Consider the following 21,397-nt stretch of genomic DNA (forward strand, 5'->3'; position numbering starts at 1 on the left):
AGAGCTATACATTTACCTGGAAATACAGAAATGCTGAATTCTAGGTACTTGTCAGCCAGTGAGTTTGAAACCTGGCTTTGCTTATTATTATATATACGCCATGGACAAGTTACGCCCTTAAAACCCTTAAGCTTTTCATTTGTAAAATGGGTATAGTAGCTCCTACCTTGCAAACTGTCTGTAAGGCTTGAAGATGGGGTATATAAAGTGCCACTCTACTTCTTCATACCCTCTCCTTCATCTTTCCTTGATCCTTTATCCCTTTCTTTTTTTAAGATGTGATTTTACAGAAAGGTACTAAAAATAAACAAAGGAAAGAAAATGTTAGGAAAAGCCTTTTAGGTTTTATTGTTAATTTCTCTTATGAGTTCACTTGTCTATAAAGTTATACTTGGTACCATAACAAACACTGAAGAGAAGTGTTTCCTGCCCGAAGGGGAAAGACATTCTGAAGGAGATGGGATGGCTTCACATAATCTATCTTTTTATTTTTGTGTTGGCTCAGTATTCTCTTTTTCTGATTATAAGGGTGTGGTTCCTTTAGGAAGTGGGATTGCTCTAGTGTATTTTATAAGACCAGTGAAGTAATCTTTCCACTGTGACCTATCCTTGGATGGGGGAATGGGAATGGGAGGAAGAAATGTGGATTTTTTTCAAGGTAGTGGCACATGAGCAACAGCCTTTGCTGCTTGTGGTATACAGGATGTTTCTGTAACAGAGCATATAAACACAACATTCATGACTAAGTGTTTTGTAGAATGGAAAAATCAATGACTAGACTAGGAAGGAAACCATCATTATGGACAAATACCATGGCTGGTGTCAGTTGCACAGAAGGACCATAGACCTGATGCAGGCACTGTTGAAGGTGTCCAAGTTACTCAAAAGTCATTAAAGAATCCATTTTAATTTTTCGATTGTTTCCCAAAACACACAGATGAAAATCCTGTGTGGTTGACTTTGGCTGCTGTTACATGAAATTTTACAAAGCTTAGAGATCTATTTTTTTTTCCCATAAAAACCAGTGGAATTCTAATGTGACACTTGGGAATTGTGTTTGAATTCTGAATGTGTGTTTATGTCTCAATTTCCCACCAACACAGATGTTTACTTCAGAAAGACAGTCACTCTAGACCTTTCCTGGACTCTCACCCAAGTTTTTCACAAGAATATTGTATCATTAGGTAAGAGAGCAGCTGCTGGTATCTTTTACACTTTTTTGGAAAGTTCTTTAATTTTTTCTTCATGAGAGTTTCCACAGGGGTGGAATCATTTTGTTTTAGTGTTAGAATCTATTTTCTTTGAAGGGAAACTAGTTAACTCCTATAAGCTGAGGGAAAGGAAAGAGAGTGGATGTAGAACGAGTGTAGCTGATATTGCTAAAATAGATTGTGTCACAGTCAAATGGGAATGAACATTGAAATAATAAAATGTCATTCTTATTCTACAATAGAGAGAAGAGGGTTAGCCTCTTGACAATGGAAAGGAATAAGGGAGAAAAAACAGATGAAGGAGAGTATGAAGAAGTAGAGTAGCACATTATATACCCCATCTCCAAGCCTCACAGACAGCTTGCAAGGTAGGAGTCACTATGCCCATTTTACAAATGAAAAACTTGAGGTTTTGAAGGGGGTCACTTGTCCATGGCATACATATAATAAAAAACAAATCCAGGTTTCAAACTTACTGGTTGACAAGTACCTGGAATTCAGCATTTCTATGTTGCCAGGTTTCCAGTATCAGATGGAAATAACCATATCTAATCAGCAATAAATGAGACATAATTATACTCCTTACCGTATAAAGTTTTCTAAACACTAAGTAAATTGAATAAACTGAGACTCTCGTAAGCAGTCTTAAAGCATTTGACTCAATATAATTCAGGATCATAGCATAGTTTACAGATATTTTTATCTTTCTAATTTCTTCATTCTCTTTGCATCAAGTTAGAATGAGAGGAAAGGCCTTTATCTAGTGCTCAAATTAAGAGTCTGTTACAGGCCGGGCGCGGTGGCTCAAGCCTGTAATCCCAGCACTTTGGGAGGCCGAGACGGGTGGATCACGAGGTCAGGAGCTCGAGACCATCCTGGCCTACACGGTGAAACCCCGTCTCTACTAAAAAAAAAATACAAAAAAAAAAAAAAAAAACAAAACTAGCCGGGCGAGATGGCGGGCGCCTGTAGTCCCAGCTACTCGGGAGGCTGAGGCAGGAGAATGGCGTAAACCCGTTGCAGTGAGCCGAGATCGCGCCACTGCACTCCAGCCTGGGCGACAGAGCGAGACTCCGTCTCAAAAAAAAAAAAAAAAAAGAGTCTGTTACAGAGAAAGTTGGTAGGCATTTTTGAGAAAGGCTTTTGGAAAGATTTTGGAACAGAATTGCGGTTCTGAGAAGAATGAAAACGGTGAGTGAATCCTGTACTGGCAACTGAGGTATCCAGGTTCTCTCATCGGGAATGACTAGGTGGCTGGTATGACTCACAGAGAGCCAGGAAAAGCAGGTTGCTGTGACAGCCCACTCAGGATCTGTAAGAGGCGAAGGGAGCTGCCATCCCCAGCCAAGGGAGGCAGTGAGTGATTGTGCTACCCTGCCCAGGAAATGGGCAAATTTTCCATGGATCTGTGCAACCGGTGGATCAGGAGATACCCTCATGAGCCCACGCCACCAGAAACTTGGGTTCCAAGCACAGAGCTATGCAGATGCTAGATGGCTGATCCACTGGAGACTGCCTAAGACTACTGAGTTCCTGGGAGGGTGGGACAGCCGTTATCACTGTGGCTGCCTGCTGCCTAAGATGACTGAGCTTTTCGAGGGAGGAGTGGCAGCCATCACTGCAGCTCCAGTTTGCCATTTTCCCCTGCCGGTGCCGGGCAGACTGAGCGGTTTGGACCCAGGAAGCATTCCACACAGCACAGCACAGCGACTGTGGCAGATCATGGCCAGGCTGCCTGTTTAGGCTGAAGCTGGACCCATTTCTCCTCATTGAGTGGGGCCTCCCTGTGGGAATTTCAGCAACTCCAACCTAGGGGTTTACAGACAGAACTCTGATCTGCCTGGGATGGAGTCCCTGTGGGGAGGAGTGCCTGTGGTCTCTGTGGATCAGTGAACCTAGTCTTTTCTCCTGCTGGCTCCGAGGAATCTGGGCAGTCCTGATGAGTAAGATTCCCCCCAGTGCAGTGCACCTCCTCCAACAAGGGGCAGCCAGAGTGCTCTGTTAAGAGGGTCGCTGATCCTGTGCCTAATGGCTGGGTAAGATTTCCCAACAGGATTTGCCGGACACCTTATACAGGAGTATTCCTGCTGGCATCACGTGGGTCTATGGGACAGAGCTCCCAGAGGAAGGAGCAGGCAGCCATCCTTGCTGTTCTGCAGCCTCCATTGGTGACATATCCAGCTGCAGAGGGAGCCAGGCAAATAGGGTACGGAATGGACCCCCAGAAAACTGCAGCAGCCCCGTGGAAGAGGGGGCTGGCTGTTAAAAGAAAAACAAAGAGAAAGCAACAACAATGATCGACAAAAAAGTCCCCACAAAAACCCCATCCAAAGGTCGGCAGCCTCAAAGATTGAAGGCAGATAAGTCACGAACATGATAAAGAATCAATGAGAAAACACAGAAAACTCAAAAAACCAAAATGCCTCTTCTCCTCCAAAAGATCGAAACACCACTCCCGCAAGGGCACAGAACTGGGCTGAGGCTGAGATGGATGAACTGACGGAAGTCAGCTTTGGAAGGTGGATAGTAATGAACTTTACTGAGCTAAAGGATCATGTTCTAACCCAATGCAAAGAAGCTAAGAACCGTGATAAAACACTACAGTAGCTGTTAATCAGAATAACTAGTTTAGAGAGGAACATAAATGAGCTGAAAAACACAACATGAAAATTTCACAATGCAACCACAAGTATCAATAGCCAAATAGACCAAGAGGAGGAAAGAATTTCAGAGCTTGAAGACCATCTTGCTGAAATAAGACAGGCAGACAAGATTAGAGGAAAAAAAAATGAAAAAGAATGAACAAAACCTCTGAGAACTATGGGATAATGTAAAAAGACTGAACCTCTAAGTGGTTGGGGTACCTGAAAGAGATGGGGAAGCTGAAACCAAGTTGGAAAACATACTCCAGGAGAACTTCCACAACCCAGCAATACAGGCCAACATTCAAATTCAGGAAATCCAGAGAACCCCAGTAAGACACTCCCTGAGAAGATCAACCCCAAGATGCATAATCTTCAGATTCTCCAAGGTCAAAATGAAAGAAAAAGTGTTAAGGGCAGTCAGAGAGGAAGGCCAGATCACCTACAAAGGGAAGCTCATCAGATTAACAGTGGATCTCTCAGCAGAAACCCTATATGCCAGAAGAGAGTGGGGACCCATATTCAATATTCTTAAAGAATTTCCAACCCAGAATTTCCTATCTGGCAAAACTAAGATTCATAAGTGAAGGAGTAATAGAATCCTTTTCAGACAAGCAAGTGCTGAGGGAATTCACATCACCAGGCTTGCCTTGCAAGAGCTCCTGAAGGAAGCACGAAATATGGAAAGGAAAAGTCATTACCAGCCACTAAAAAAACACACTGATGTATACAGACAAATGACACTATGAAGCAACTACATCAATAAGTCTAAAAAGTAACCAGCTAGCATCATGATGACAGGATCAAATTCACACATAACAATATTAACCTTAAATGTAAATGGGTTAAATGCCCCAATTAAAAGACACAGAATGGCAAGCTGGATAAACAGTCAAGACCCATTGATGTGTTATATTCAAGAGACCCATCTCATGTGCAAAGACACACATAGGCTCAAAATGGAGGGAGGAACATTTATCAAGCAAATGGAAAACAGAAAAAAGCAGAGGTTGCAATCCAAGTTTATAACAAAGCAGACTTGAAGCCAACAAAGATCAAAAAAGACAAAAAAGAGCATTACACAATGGTAAAGGGTTCAATTCAACAAGAAGAGCTAACTGTCCTAAATATATATGAACCCAATACAGGAGCACCCAGATTCACAAAACAAGTTCTTAGAGACCTCCAAAGAGACTTAGACTCCCACACAATAATAGTGGGAGACTTTAACACCCACTGTCAACATTAGACAGATCTTCAAGACAGAAAATTAATAAAGATATTCAAGACTTGAACTCAGCTCTGGATCAAGTGGACCTGAAAGATAGCTACGGGACTCTACAACCCAAAACAACATAATATACATTCTTCTCAGTGCCACATGGCACTTACTCTAAAATCGATCATCTAATTTGAAGTAAAACAATCCTCAGCAAATGCAAAAGAACTGAAATCATAACAGTCTCTCACAATCAAATTAGAACTCAAGATTAAGAAACTCATTTAAAACTACACAACTGTATGGAAATTGAACCACCTGCTCCTAAATGACTTCTGGGTAAGTAATGAAATTAAGGCAGAAATCAAGTTCTTTGAAACCAATGAGAACCAAGAGACAATGTACCAGAATCTCTGGGATGCAATTAAAGCAATGTTACAAGGGAAATCTATAGCACTAAACTCCCACATCAAAAAGCTAGAAAGATCTCAAGTTTACATTCTAACATGACAACTGAAAGAACTAGAGAACCAAGAGCAAACAAACCCTAAAGCTAGCAGAAGACAAGAAATAACCAAGATAAGAGTGGAACTGAAGGAGACAGAGACATGAAAAACCCTTCAAAAAAATCAACAAATAAAGGTTTTTGAAAAAATTAATAAAATACACCACTAACTAGATTAATAAAGAATAAAAGAGAGAAGAATCAAATAGACACAATAAAAATGATAATGGGATATCACTACTGACTGCACAGAAATACAAACAACCATCAGAGGGTACTAGGAACACATGTATGCAAATAAACTAGAGAATCTAGAAGAAATGAATAAATTCCTGGACACATACACTCTCTAAGACTGAACCAGGAAGAAGTTGAATCCCTGAATAGGCCAAAAACAAGTTCTAAAATTGAGGCAGTAATAAATAACCTACCAACAACAACAACAACAACAACAACAACAACAACAAAAGCCTCAAACTAGATGGATTTACAGCTGAATCCCACCAGAGGTACAAAGAAGAGCCGGGACCATTTCCTTTTAATCTATTCCAAACAATTGAGGAGGAGAGACTTCTCTCTAACTCATTCTATGAGGCCAGCCTCATCCTGACACCAAAACCTGTCAGAGATACAACAGAAAAAGAAAACTTCTGGCCAATATCTCTAATGAACATTGATACAGAAATCCTCAATAAAATACTGGCAAACTGAATTCAGCAGCACATCAAAAAGCTTATCCACTCTGATCAAGTTGACTCATCCATGGGTTGCAAACGTTGTTCAACATATGCAAAACAATAAATGTAACTCATCACATAAACAGAACTAAAGACAAAAACCACATGATTATCTCAATAGACACAGAAAAAGCCTTTGATAACATTCAACATACCTTCACGTTAAAAACTCTCAATAAACTAGGTATTGATGGAACATACTTCAAAATAATAAGAGCCATTTATGACAAACACACAGTCAATATCATACTGAATGGGCAAAAGCCGGAAGCATTCCCCTTGAAAACTGGCATAAGGCAAGGATGTCGTCTCTTACCACTCCTATTCAACATATTATTGGAAGTTCTGGCCAGGGCAATCAGGCAAGAGAATGAAATAAAGGGTATTCAAGTAGGAAGAGAGGAAATCAAACTGTGTCTGTTTGCAGATGACATGATCTTATATTTAGAAAACCCCATCATCTCAGCCCCAAAACTTCTTAAGCTGATAAGCAACTTCAGCAAATTCTCAGGATACAAAATTAATCTGCAAAAATCACAAGCATTCCTGTACACCAGCAATAGACAAGCAGAGAGCCAAATCATGAGTGAATTCCCTTTCACAGTTGCTACAAAGAGAATAAAATATCTAGGAATACAGCTAATGAGGGAAGTGAAGAACTTCTTCAAGGAGAACTGCAAACCGCTGCTCAAGGAAATAAGAGAGAACACAAACAAATGGAAAATCATTCCATGCCTATGGATAGGAAGAATCAATATTATGAAAATGGCCATACTACCCAAAGTAATTTATAGATTCAATGCTATTCCCATTAAACTACCATTGAAATTCTTCACAGAATTAGAAAAGCCTACTTTAAAATTCATATAGAACCAAAAATATTCTGTATAGCTAAGACAATCCTAAGTAAACAGATCAAAGCTAGAGGCATCACGCTACCTGACTTCATACTATACTACAAGGCTACAGTAACCGAAACAGCATGGTACTGGTACAAAAACAGGCATATAGATCAATGGAACAGAATAGAGAACTCAGAAATAAGACCACATATCTATAACCATCTGATCTTTGATAAACCTGAAAAAACAAGCAATGGGGAAAGTGTTCCCTATTAAATAAGTGGTACTGGGAGAACTGGCTAACTATATGCAATAAATTGAAACTGGATCCCTTCCATATACCTTATGCAAAGGTTAACTCAAGATAGAATAAAAACTTAAAGGTAAAACCTCAAACTATAAAAACCCTGGAAGAAAATCTAGGCAATACCATTCAGGACATAGGCATAGGCAAAGATTTCATGATGAAAACATGAAAAGCAATGACCACAAAAGCAAAAATTGACACATGGGATCTAATTAAACTAAATAGCCTCTCCACAGCAAGAAAACAACAACAACAACAAAAACAAAACACTATCGTCAGAGTGAACAGACAACCTACAGAATGGGAGAAAATTTTTGCAATCTGTCCATCTGACAAAGGTCTAATATACAGAATCTAAAAGGAACTTAAACAAACTTACAAAAAAACAAAAACAAAAACCAAACAACCCCATTAAAAAGTGGGCAAAGGACATGAACAACACTTCTCAAAAGAAGACATTTATGTGCCCCAAAAACATGAAAAAAAAGCTAACATCACCGATAATTAGAGAAATGCAAATCAAAACCACAATGAGATACCATCTCATGCTAGTCAGAATGGCAATTATTAAAAAGTCAAGAAACAACAGATGCTGGTGAGATTGTGGAGAAATAGGAATGTTTTTACACTGTCAGTGGGAATGTAAATTAGTTCAACCATTGTGGAAGACAGTGTGGTTATTTCTCAAAGACCTAGAACCAGAAATACTCTTTTGCCTCAGCAATCCCATTACTGGGTATATAGCCAAAGGAATATAAATCATTCTATTATAAAGATATATGCATGCATATGTTCACTGCAGCACTATTCACAATAGCAAAAACATGGAATCAACTCAAATGCCCAACAATGATAGGCTGGGTAAACAAAATGAGGTACACATACACTATGGAGTACTATGCAACAATAAAAAGGAAAGAGATCATGTCCTTTGCAGGGACATGGATGGAGCTGGAGGCCATTACTCTTAGCAAACTAATGCAAGAACAGAAAACCAAACACTGCATGTTGTTACTTATAAGTGGGAACTGAACAATAAGAACACATGGACACAGGGAGGGAAACAACACACACTGGGGCCTGTTGTGGCAGGGGTGTGTGTGGGGAGGGAGAGCATCAGGAAAAATAGGTGATGGGTTGATAGGAGCAGCAAACCACCATGGCACATGTTTACCTATGTAATAAATATGCACATCCTGCACATGTATCCTGGAACTTAAAATAGAAAAAAGAGTTGGAACAACTATCCAAACTAGGTAAGGAGAACAGGAGACCCTCCACACCTCCCAGCATGAACATGCATAGAGGGTACACACAGGCCTGCACTTGCCAGCACCCCACCCCTGTGCTAACACCACCACCAGTGTGACCACTCCCACAGTCACTTGTCGGGGGCCCCCTGCAACCCTGCAAGCTGTGCTGCCTCTGTTGTATCTGGGATCACCAACACAAAGGCTGGTACCCACTAGCACCCTGCTGTGGTCAACAAGCATGCACCCTGCTGTGCTGCTATTGCTGCTGCTAGCATGCACAAATGAGGACAGATTTAATTTCAGGGAACCAGAGACCAAAGCTAGGGCCGGATACCAGTCCCCCGGAGTTAGAGCATACAGTCCAGGAGTTAGGAGCTGAGCCTGGGCCCCCTAAAATCTTCCAGAAATGAACCCAGTTTACTGAACCCACCTTATACCAAAATCAAACCCTCAAGATCATCAGATAGGATTAAAAAAGTAAAAACCATCCAAAGGACAGCAACTTCAAAGACTGAAGGAACATCAGCTCACAAAGATGAGAAAGAATCAGCACAAGAACTCTGACAAAAAAGCCAGAGTGCCTTCTTTCTTCCAAACGACCTCACTAGCTCTCCAGCAAGTGTTCTGAACCAGGTTGAGATGGCTGAATGATAGAAATAGAATTCAGAATATAAATAGGAACAAGATCATTGAGATGTAGGAGTATGCTGAAACCTAATCCAAGGAAGCTAAGAATTACAATAAAACAATACAAGAGCTGACAGACAAAATAACTGGCATAGAAAAGAATGTAACCAACCTGATGACAGGATCAAATCCACAAACATCAATATTAACCTTGAATGTAAATGGGTGAAATGCCCCAATTAAAAGGCATGGAGTGGCAAACTGGATAAAAAACAAGATCCAATGGTATGCTATCTCTGAGAGACACATCTCACATGCAATGACACCCATAGGCTCAAAATAAAGGGGGGGAGAAAAATCTACAAAGCAAATGAAAAACGGAAAAAAGCAGGCGTTGCAATCCTAATTTCAAACAAAAGAGGTTTTAAGCCAACAAAAGAGAAAGAGGGCATTATATAATGATAAAGAGTTCAAACAAACAAACAAACAAGAAGACCTAGATTCACAAAACAAGTTCTTAGAGACCATGAAGAGAGTTAGACTCCCACACAATAGTAGCTGTTACTTGGTTGTGGTCTATTATTCTTTAAACTTACTAAAGAATTTAGGTGGCCAATATTTTAAAGAGTTTTTTTTTTTTCTACTGCTATATTTGTGTGTGCTATATTTCTTAGGATTTTTTTCTCCATCAGGAATGAGCTGGCTTCATAAATAAATTGATAAAATTTCTCTCATTTTCTGTAACTCTAGAACAGTATAAATAGCAGAGGAATGACTGATTTCTGAAGGCTTAAAAGAACTCACTGTGTTCAGGAAGTTTTAAGAGTCTCTAGTTAGTGATCTGTCTATTTTGTTATTTTTTTCAAAAACCCAGCTCCTGGATTAATTGATATTTTGAATGGTTTTTCGTTTCTCAATCTCTTTCAGTTCAACTCTGATTTCGATTATTTCTTGTTTTCTGCTAGCTTTGGGGTTGGTTTGCTCTCTTGGCAGTGCGTACAGAGGGCATTCTTTGATTATGTTTTTGAAATATCAAATCTCAATTGAAGATCAATCCTCAATATAGGATAAAGTCAATATAGAAAGAATAAAAATATTGGGTTGGAACTACACCAAAATATGTCCCTGAAATAAAATCATCCTTTTTCCCCTCCCTCCCTCCCTCCCACTTCCTCTCTCCCTCCCACTTCCTCCGTCCCTCCCTCCCACTTCCTCCCTCCCTCCCTCCCTCTCTCCCTCCCTCCCTCTCTCCCTCCCTTCCTTTGCTTATTTTTCTTAACAATGGAAAGAAATACACCTCTTCTTTTTTCCCCTGTTTTTTCCCTGCCACACCTTTAAAAAAATCCAGAAATGAATATAGCACCATACAGGAAGTCTCTAACTTAAGAACAGTAATTTAAAAATAGGCACACTAGACTCTCATGCTTCCCTTATATGGTAGCGGGTACAGAGTAGTGGTTAAGAGTATGGCTCTTGAAAACTGAACCTCTCTCACCTGTAAAATGGGACTCATCACCATACCTACATCCTGACTGTGAGCATTAACTGACATGAATGTCTATGAAGGTTTTAACACTATATCTTGGACACAGTAAGTATTCGTAATATAATAATAACGGCAATTATGGTTATTGTTACTTGTCATCTAATAAGTACCATTGAACTTAGCTGATTTGTAGTAGCATCTCCTTCTTGAAAATGGTTGTTGGGGATGGGAAGCAGAGATGGTTTCCTTATAATGATCATCTGAGGTTAGATACTATTATATTCACCATTTTACAACATGTGACTGCACTTGGTGCCCCTGGCAGACCTCAAGATGTTGAGTAACATATTTTATGTGTCTCATACATTGATGCTGGGGGATATATTTTATGGATCCTTATATCTACAGAACTTGCACAATATTAGAATTGGATAGATTCTTTATAATGGCTGATCTATGGGACTCCCTCCCACAAAGTGTCTCATTCCTGTATCCTAGAGATGTTGTTCTCTTCTCTTAGCCTTCCCATGCTTTACTCTATGCCCCATGGCACTTTCTCTGGCTCCTCACCCTCCTCAATACTTTCTCTTCTGCCAGAAGTCTTGCCCCAAGCCAGCAGATCCCTTAGTGGAAGCTTACAACCTGGTGGGCCACAGATCATGTGGGCTATAGAGAGTAATAACTGTTGGAGAGATGTGTTTGTATGACATAAGCTTTAGCTTTGAGTGTGCTTTGCAATGTGCTTTGCACAGCCACTTTATCTGCCTTCAAGACCTGTTCTTCCTTCAGGTGTCAGCACTAGATATCCCCCTCCCCTCACGGCTGCCTGTGCCTCCTCAAGACCCAGCCCGTGTTTCTGTCACAACACCGACTGCTCTCTGTTGGATTTAATGTTCTCCTTGTCTGTGCCACTCCCTGTGAACTCCTTGAGGGCGAGGACTGTGTTCTCTGTGTTCCACAACTCTGTAACTCCGGTACAAGCATGGTGCATAACCAGTGTTCCAAAAATACTCCCTCATTAAATCAATGGAAACAAGGTTCTCATGTTGACAGGTCCTGCAGTACTGTTTACAGAGTGTTGTAGGAAAAGGATGGATTAAATCAATGTTTGTGGACTGACCTGGGAATCTAAGTTCCAGTTACAACATGTTTCTAGGTGAAAGCATTCTGGGATGCTCATGCTTATTTTCAGCTGCAAAATGTTAGTTCTCCAAAATTCTGAAGGATCCATTGCACTCTTCTTAGATTGGCATAATTCCTCTTGGGTTCAGCGGAGAACCATATGCCCATGGGAGAGAATCTGGCTGCCTTTGAATAGATGTTGGAGCAACACTAATAAATTTCAGAGTGAATGCAATTTGCATATGCAATAACCTATTCCCATAATTGAGGATTTCCTGAGTGACTGAGAGGCTCCAAAGGTAGAATACATCCTCAATCATTTCCACACAGTATTGAGTTGTTGCCAAGCTCTGACCCTTTAAATGTCTCAAACAACACCCAAAGATTTTGGGAAGAAAACCTATTCAATTTACTAGTATCATTTCACAACGTTTATAGGTCATGATTCTCTAATGTAGGGGGGATATTGAGAATGTGTAGTTGACACATTTTTCTCATGAAGAACACCCTTATTTTTCTTTCCCCTTAAGTATGAATTTTTCAGTAATGATGTAGTACTGGTGGGTTCAATTTAATCCAAGTTTTCCAGGATCTTTCTTGCTAAAGAGTGAATCACCAGGTTTTCTGGTATATTATGGGAGGAACATCTGTGCATTTTCAAGCTTGTGGTATGCAATGAAACATGCTGTAAGTCAATCAAGTGAGTTTTATTTATTTTTTAGAGTCAGGGTCTTGCTCTGTTTCCTAGGCTGGAGTGCAGTGGTATGATCATGGATGGCTCACTGCAGCCTCAGATTACTGGGTTCAAGCTATCCTTCTGCATCAGACTTCCCAATTCCTAGGACTATAGGGACATGCCACCACACCTGTTAATTAAAAAACAATTTAATTAATTAAATTTATTCTTAATTTTTAATATTTTTATTTATTTTTTGTAGAGACAGTGGTATTGCTATGTTGCCCAGGCTGGTCTTAAACTCTGGCCACAAGCACTCCTTCTGCCTTGGCCCCCGCAAGTGTTGAGATTTTAGATGTGAGCCACTACACTTGGCCAGTGAATGGTTTTCTTTACCAGTCCTTTGCAGTCTCTCTTCAACATTTATTGTCAGCTTCATTTTTTTTTTTTTTTGCTTTTGCACGTTGAACTTTAATGACATAGGTACTTGACATGTCTCTTGAAATGTCATATGTAGTGACTGCAGCACAATTATTACATAGAAGGGGTATGGGGTAGGTGATCTGGTTGGAATAAAGGACTAGACCTTTACTTTTAAGTTTCATTTGTATAGTGAGCCTACTGTTTGTACATAGAAGGTGTGTTTCTCCCTCATGGTGACTCTAGTCTTCTAGTATCCTAGGTCAAGATCTTTGGGATTATCCTTGACTCATATTTTTCTCACTCTATGTCTAATCCTTCAGCTATTTTTTGGGGCCCACCTTCAAATATATCCGTAATCACATCTCTTCTCACCTTCATAGCTAGCACCTTGTTCTAAGCTGCCATCATCTCTTGCTGAGATTGTTGCAATCACTTCCTTCCTAACTAATCTCCCTATGTACATCCTCCCTCATATTTGCACAGCCATTTTATCTGCATTCAAGACCCATACATACAGTCACTCTCCAATTTGTCTTTTGAGTTTCATCTCTTGTTCTCATAATTGTTGGAGTGATCCTGTTAAAAAAGAATCAGATTATTCCTCTGTTATTTTTATATTATTTTATATTATTATATCCTCTGTTATTCCTCTGCAGAAAACTCTCTGAGAGATTCCTATTCTCTCTCAAAATAAAAGCTATAGTTCTGAAAATGGCTGGAAAGGTCTTATATGATCAGGACTTCTGTAACTTCTCAACTCCTTTCTTCCCTTGCTCATTCTATTCCAACCACATTGGCCTTCTTGCTGTTCTTTGAGCATGCCTGAAATGTTCATGGCCTTTGCATGTGCTTTCTTTTTATCTGGACTGCTTTTCTTCTGGGTAACCCCCTGGTACCCCTCCAACTCTATCATCTGCTTCAACACTTTACTTATTTCACTTGTCTTCTGTGCTCTATAACATTGCTCACAGTTACCCACTTCTAAAAATGACTCTTGCTTCTGGACACCACATCCTCTTGAAATTATTTGTAACTGTTTGACCATTCTTTCCTTTTAAAAAAATTTCAACTTTTATTCTAGATTCAGGGGGTACCTGTGCAGGTTTGTTACAAGGGTCTGTGGCTTGATGCTGAGGTTTGGGGTATGAGTGACCCCGTCACCAGGTAATGAGCATAGAACCTAATAGTTTTTCAGCCTTGTCTCCCTCTCTCTCCTCCATCTTGTAGGCCCCAGTGTCAATTGTTCCCATCTTGTGTGTATGAGTACTTAATGTTTAGCTCCCACTTATGTGTGAGAAAATGTGGTCTTTCGTTTTCTGTTTTGTGTTAATCAACTTAGGATAATGGTTTCCAGCTGCGTACATGTTGCTGAACAGGATATGATTTCATTTTATTTTACGGCTGTGGAGTATTCCATGGTATATATGTGCCACATTTTCTTTATCCAATCCACCACTGATAGGCACTTAAATTGATTCCATATCTTTGCTATTGTGGAATAGTGCTGCAATGAGCATATGAATGCATGTGTCTTTTTGGTAGAACGATTTATTTTCCTTTGGGTATATACCCAGTAATGGGATTACTGGGTCAAATAGTAGTTCTAGTTTTAGTTCTTTGAGAAATCTCCAAACTGTTTTCTACAGTAGCTGAATTAATTTACATTCCCACCAAGAGTATATAAGTGCTCCCTTTTCTCCACAGTCTTGCCAACATCTGTTATTTGTTGACTTTTTAATAATAGCTATTCTGACTGGTGTAACATAGTATCTCATGGTTTCGATTTGCATATCTCTGATAATTTGTGATGGTGAACATTTTTTCATATGTTTGTTGGCTGGTTGTATGTCTTCTTTTGAAAAGTGTCTGATCATGTCCTTTGCCCAGTTTTTAGGGAGCTGTTTTTTGCTTGTTATTTAAGTTCTTTATAGAGTCTAGATATTAGACCTTGTTGGATGTGCAGTTTGCGAATATTGTCTCCCATTCTGTAGGTCACCTGTTTACTCTGTTGATTGTTTCTTTTGCTGTGCAGAAGCTCTTTAGTATAATTAGGTCTCGCTTGTCAATTTTGTGTTTCAATTGCTTTTGAGGACTTAGTCATACATTCTTTGACAAGGCCACTCTCCAAAATGGTATTGGTTTTCTTCTAGAATTTTTATAGTTTGAGGTCTTACATTTAAGTCTTTAATCCATCTTGAGTTAATTTTCATATCTGGTAATAGGTAGGGATCCAGTTTCATTCTTCTGCTGCATGTGGATAGCCAGTTAACCCAACATCATTTATTGAATAGGGAGGTTTTTTCCCCCATTGCTTATTTTTGTCAATTTTGTTGAAGATCAGTTGATTGTAGGTGTGCAGCTTTATTTGTGGGTTTTCTATTTTGTTCCATTGGTCTATGTGTCTGTTTTAGTACCAGTATCATGCGTGTTGGTTACTGTAGCCTTAAAATACAGTTTGAAGTTGGCTAGTGTGATGCTTCTGGCTTTGTTTTTTTGGTTAAGGATTGCTTTGGCTACTTGGGCTCTTTTTTGTTTCCATATGAATTTTAGAATAGTTTTTTTTCTAATTCTGTGAAAAATGACATGGGTAGTTTGATAGAAATAGCACTGAATCTGTAGATTGCTTTGGGCATTATGGATGTTTTAACGATATTGAGTCTTCCAAATCCATGAGTATGAAATAGTTTTCCACTTGTTTGTGTCATCTATGATTTCTTTCAGTAGTGTTTTGTAGTTCTCCTTGTAGAGATCTTTCACCTGCTTGGTTAGATGTATTCCTAGGTAATTTATTTACTTTTTTGTGGACATTTTAAATGGGATTATGTTCTTGATTTGGCTCTCAGCTTTAACATTATTGGTGTATAGAAATGCTACTGATTTTTTTACATTAATTTTGTATCATGAAGTTTTACTGAAGTAATTTATCATGCCTGGGAGCCTTTTGGTTGAGTCTTTAAGGTTTTCTAGAAATAGAATCATATTGTCAGTGAAGATAGATAATTTGACTTCTTTTCATTTATCAGGTCTAGGAACCTTTTGGTAGAGTCTTTAAAGCTTTCTATATATAGAGTCATACTGTCAGTGAAGAGAGATAATTTGACTTATTTTCCTATTTGGATGCCTTTTTTTCTTTCTCTGGACTGACTTCTCTGGCTAGGACTTCTAGTACTATGTTGAATAGGAGTGGTGAGAGTGCGCATCCTTGTTTTGTTCTAATTCTCAAGGAGAATGTTTCCAGCTTCTGCCTGTTCAGTATGATGTTGGCTGTGGGTTTGTCATAGATGGCTCTTATTATTTTGAAGTATGTTCCTTTGATACCAATTGTTGAGGATTTTTATCATGAAGCGATACTGAATTTTATCAAAAGTTTTTTCTGCATCCGTTGAGGTGTTCATGTGGTTTTTGTTTTTAATTCTGTTATGTGGTGAATCTCATTTATTGATATGTGTGTGGCGAACTAACTTATACAACCCCAGGAAAAAAGCCTACTTGATCATGGTGAATTAACTTTTTGATGTGCTGCTGGGTGCAGTTTGCTGGTATTTTGTTGAGGATTTTTGTGTCTATGTTCATCAAAGATATTAGCCTATATTTTTCTGTTTTCATTGTGTCTTTGCCACATTTGGGTATCAGGGTGATGCTGGCTTCATAGAACAAATTGAGGAAGAGTCTCTCCTCCTGTATATTTTGGAATAGTTTTAGTCGGATTGGTACCAATTGCTCTTGGTATGTCTGGTAGAATTCGCCTGTGAATTCTTCTGGCCCAGGGCTTTGTTTGGTTGGCAGACTTTTTTTTTTTTATTATTACTGTTTAAATTTTGGAACTTGTAATTTTTACCACTCTCTCTTGATGTCTTTCATGAGTTTGTCTTCCTCTGTCTGTCCCTTAACTGCCACTTGTCCACTTTTAGTTCTCTGGAGTTCTTGCCACCTATTTATTTTCTTGAGCAATGTTATCTTCTCTGAGGTTTTAAATGACCACTTACATGCTCATAAACTCCCAAGTATCTATTCTGAGCCTAGTTCTTTCTCTTGCTATTCAGATGCATAAGTCCTATTACCTGCTGAACATCTCCATCTAGGTGTCCCAGGCCCACCTCAAACTCAACGTGTTCAAAAGGTCGTCATCTTCTTTATTAAGTTGGGTTTCTGTTCATGTTCTCTATCACAGGGGATGGCACCATCTAGATACTTTAGTTATAAGTTACCCTTGACTTCTCTCTCTTTTTGCTCTCCACAGCAACTAATCGTCAAGTTCTGCTGGCTATACCTTTCAAATAGTTCTGAGTTTTGTCTCTCCCTCTTTTTGTTTATTACTACTTATTATGGGTTGGGTGATAGTTCTTAAAAGATAAGTCCACACCAAATCCCTGGAACTTGTGCTCCTTATATGGAACAAGGGTCTTTACAGATGCCATTGTTAAGGATCTTGAGATGAGATTATACTGGATTTTCTGTGTAGACCCTAAATCCAATGACAAGAGAAAGGCAGAGGGAGAACTGTGGCATAGAGAAGAGGGGAAGATACAGACACACGGAGGAGAAAGCAATGTGGAGATACAGACAGAGGCAGTGATTGCAGTGATGTGGGCACAAACTAAGGAAACCAAGGAACGATGACAGCTTCCAGAAGGCAAAAGAGGCAAGGAAAGATTCTCCTGTATGGGCTTCAGAGTGAGTGCCCTGCCGACAGCTTGATTTTCATTTCTAGTTTCTAGAAATGTGAGATTGTGAGAGAGTATATGTTCCTTGCTTTGAGCCATGTAGTTTGTGGTAATTTGTTATGGCAGCCACAGGAATTGAATGCACTCCCTTTGCCAGTTCAGAAACTTGTCATCCTTGTCTTGGATTAGTGAGAGAGCTGCCCAGTGGTTTCTCTGTCTCCAGTCTTAGCACTTTTATGTTACATGTTTTATTCCGCACCCAGAGTAGTTATAGTCAAAACTCAATTTGGCCCTGTCCCTTCCGTGTTTAAATCTGTCTAATTCCCTCCACCTATCATATACTCTCTCTTCTCCTATAGCTTCAGTGCTTGTTTAACCTAGAAGCCTTGGCCGGCCCTGCCCTCCACCCCGCCGCCTTTTTTTGGTCACTCCATTGGTCCTGCAAATCCTCAAACATGGATCAATCCCACCATATACTTTCTCTACTTCTACCTTTAGGCTATTGGGAAAATTGATATAATTGTGTGGATTTTTTCCCTCTATACATTCGTAGTCCCCAGTCTCAGGCAAGTCTTCAAAATGGTCCAAAAATCTGGCCAGCTGCCTCTCCTAATTGTCCCCAGTGACTCTTCTAAATGTTTATCATTGCCTTCTAAGCTCTTCCACTTTGTTTTATGCTGTCCCTTCCTTGTCCTTAATGGGAGAAACTTCAAGGTTCTCAGGGATAAAATTCCTCAGATTCCCGTCCCCATCCCCACCAAGTTTCATAGCTTCACCTCAGCCGTCTTCCAGTTTCTGAGAAAGACACATCCCCCTCATTCCTTCTGTATTGTTGACTTTTTCTGTCCATGTTTTTGAGGACTCAATTTATTATTTCCTCTTCTATTATATTTTTAGCTCTTTCTATGGGATCCATTCCCAGTGCTGATAAACATGCTGACATCTTTTTTGTTTTGAACAATACCAAGTACTCAACGCTTTTATAATTATGTGACCTGACCTGTTAAAATGAGAACAATTTTGTAGAGATAAACCAAGCTGTCTTAAAAAATGATACACAATGTCAATTGTCTTTGAAAAGAGTTCTGAACTTTTCTTTTTCTTTCTCTTCCATTTTGATCAAGGAAGAAAATGGACAAATTAGAAGACCATGCTGAAAGTCTGCCAATGTTACCAGCTGCTTGCTGATAATGATTTTTCTTCTTCCCTGGCTGGAAGGAAGGGTAAATATCTCTTAATGACAATCCCCCATCCCTGCCAGACTGATATACTCAACATTGGCCCCTCCTGGCCACATCTGCTGCTATATCAAGCATGAGTTTGTAATTTGTCTTTGTCCAACCTGGTCAGAAAATGTGGACTCTCATCATGGTCATACATGGCATTTAAAACATTTTTCATTTTTATCTTCAATAATTTATAGATGGAAAATCCTAGGGTATTCATACTTTCAATTAAATGTAGAGCTTCCTCTTTATGCATTTGCTACTTTTTTTCTTTGAAGAAAATGGACTATTCTCCTTTTCATGTCTTGGATTGAATTCTTTTCTACCCTTTTCCTTTTCATGCTTCTCAGTTGAATTCCTGCGCAACATGAATTGCTGGCAGTGATGCATTCCAGAGGGTACCACCTATAGTTTTGAGGCATGTAGCCTTGCCCACAAAGACAGGGACTTGGAGAGGAAAGATGCATAACCAGTGAAAACAAAGGTAGTAGTGCTCAGCTGTAATCTTTTAGAAGTGACAGTATTATATTTATATTAGAATTTTAATTGAAGAAAACCAATGGAAACTATAAATTATAATACAATTCTAATTTTCCTTTCCACATTTGTTGTTTTCCAGATTCTTGTGTCATGTTATTTCCTGTCACAGATAGAAAGTTTAGAATTATATACTTATTGTTTCTATCAAAATTTAATTCAATTTTTAAAAATACTTTTTTTCTATGACTGAGTGTGATAGACAGAATAATGGCCTGCAAAAGAAGTTTATGTCCTAATCCTGGAGCCTGTGAATCTGTTCGTTACCTTACATGGCAAAGGTACTTTGCAAATGTGATTAAGTTAAGATCTTGATGGGAGATTATCTTGGATTACCTGGGTGGGCCCAATGTAATCACAAGGGTTTTTATGAAAGGGAAGCAGGTAGTTCAGAGTGAGAGTGAGTCAGAGAAGGAGATGTGATATTGGAAGCAGAGGTCAGAATGATGCCATTGCTAGAAGGAGCCATGAACCAAAGCACCCAAGCAGGCTCTAGAAGCTGGAGAAGCAAGGAACAGATTCTCCCTGAAATCCTCCAGGAGGAGCACAGCCCTGCTGATACCTTGACTTTAGCCTTGTAAGACCCGTTTTTGAACTTCTCTAGAATTACGAAATAATACATTTGTGATGTTTTAAGCCACTAAGTTTGTGATAATTTGTTAAAACAGCAATAGGAAACTAAAATGCTGGAAGTTTTAGTAAAAAACACAACATGATTTTCATTCTTTTAACCTAAAACTTAGTGACAGGTCCTGTCCAGGGAGCATTGTCACTTTAAGAAGCTATGATAGTCTCACAAAAGCAGCTGCGGGTTTGCTAACCCGAAAGCCACAAGGACTGACTCATTGTCTTATGGGTTTGACCTTGGGTCCCTCTCTCCCTGCCTTCTTTACTTCCCTCCATGTTCTCTGGCCACCATGTCTAGTCACTGACCTGTACCCAGGCTTATGATCTAGTTTCTCACTATGATTTAGTTAATGGCCTTAGAATCCTCAGCTTCTCTTCTACCTAGTTTGAAGTGATGCACATGTCAATCCTTTTTGGCTTATCCTTCCTGGCCAATGTGATAAGATGCCTGACTTATACATACAGTCCCTCAACTCTTGTTTCGGCAGTGTTCAGGTGTATTTGCTTCTGCTTTGGTTTACAGATGTGCCTGAATTTTTGGCTTTGTTTGCCTGTCTATTCATCCATTCTTTAATAGTAACTTTCTGAACAGCTACTCTATGCAAGAACTGGAGTAGAAACTAGGGATGAATAGATGAATAAGATATGGTCTGCATCTTCAAGTGAGTTCATAGTTCATAGAAGACCAACATAGAGAGGTAATTAGTAAAAGAAAACATAAAAATATGTATAGTCTGTTACTGATCGTAGGGGAGAGAAGATACTCTGGGGTAGTGCGAGTTGGGGGAACTTCCTGAAAGGTGTAGTTGGCTGAGTGGGAAGTTAGAAAGAATGAGTAGGAATTATCCAGTGGCAGGGAGGTGTGCATGGGGGATGGTGTGAATGGAGGAGATGGCACAAAGTGATAGGAGTTCAGAAGAGGGAACAAATCAAACAAAAACATAGGAAGTAGGGGAGTGTGAAAAAGAGAGTTGCAGGGAGAAGATGGAGAGGTAGATAGGGGCCAGACCTCAGAATATCTTGCATGCCCTGGAAGGGTGCTTCAACCCTAGCATTCTGGCTGTTCATCTTGTAGTGCATAATATTCATTCATTAAACTCATCAGCCCTATTCAACACCTTGGGGATCAGATGTAAACAAGACAAAGCTGCTGACCTCTTGGAACCCAGTGTATCACAGGAGACAGATAACATGAGTAATCACAATGGTAATCACATGGTAATCACAGTGAGAGGAGACATTAGGGGTAGCTCACAATCCAGGCTGAAGGTCCAAAAATATTTCCTTTAAGAA

The sequence above is a fragment of the Rhinopithecus roxellana genome, chromosome 12, assembly GCF_007565055.1.
Source record: "Rhinopithecus roxellana isolate Shanxi Qingling chromosome 12, ASM756505v1, whole genome shotgun sequence".
Classification (NCBI taxonomy): Eukaryota; Metazoa; Chordata; class Mammalia; order Primates; family Cercopithecidae; genus Rhinopithecus; species Rhinopithecus roxellana.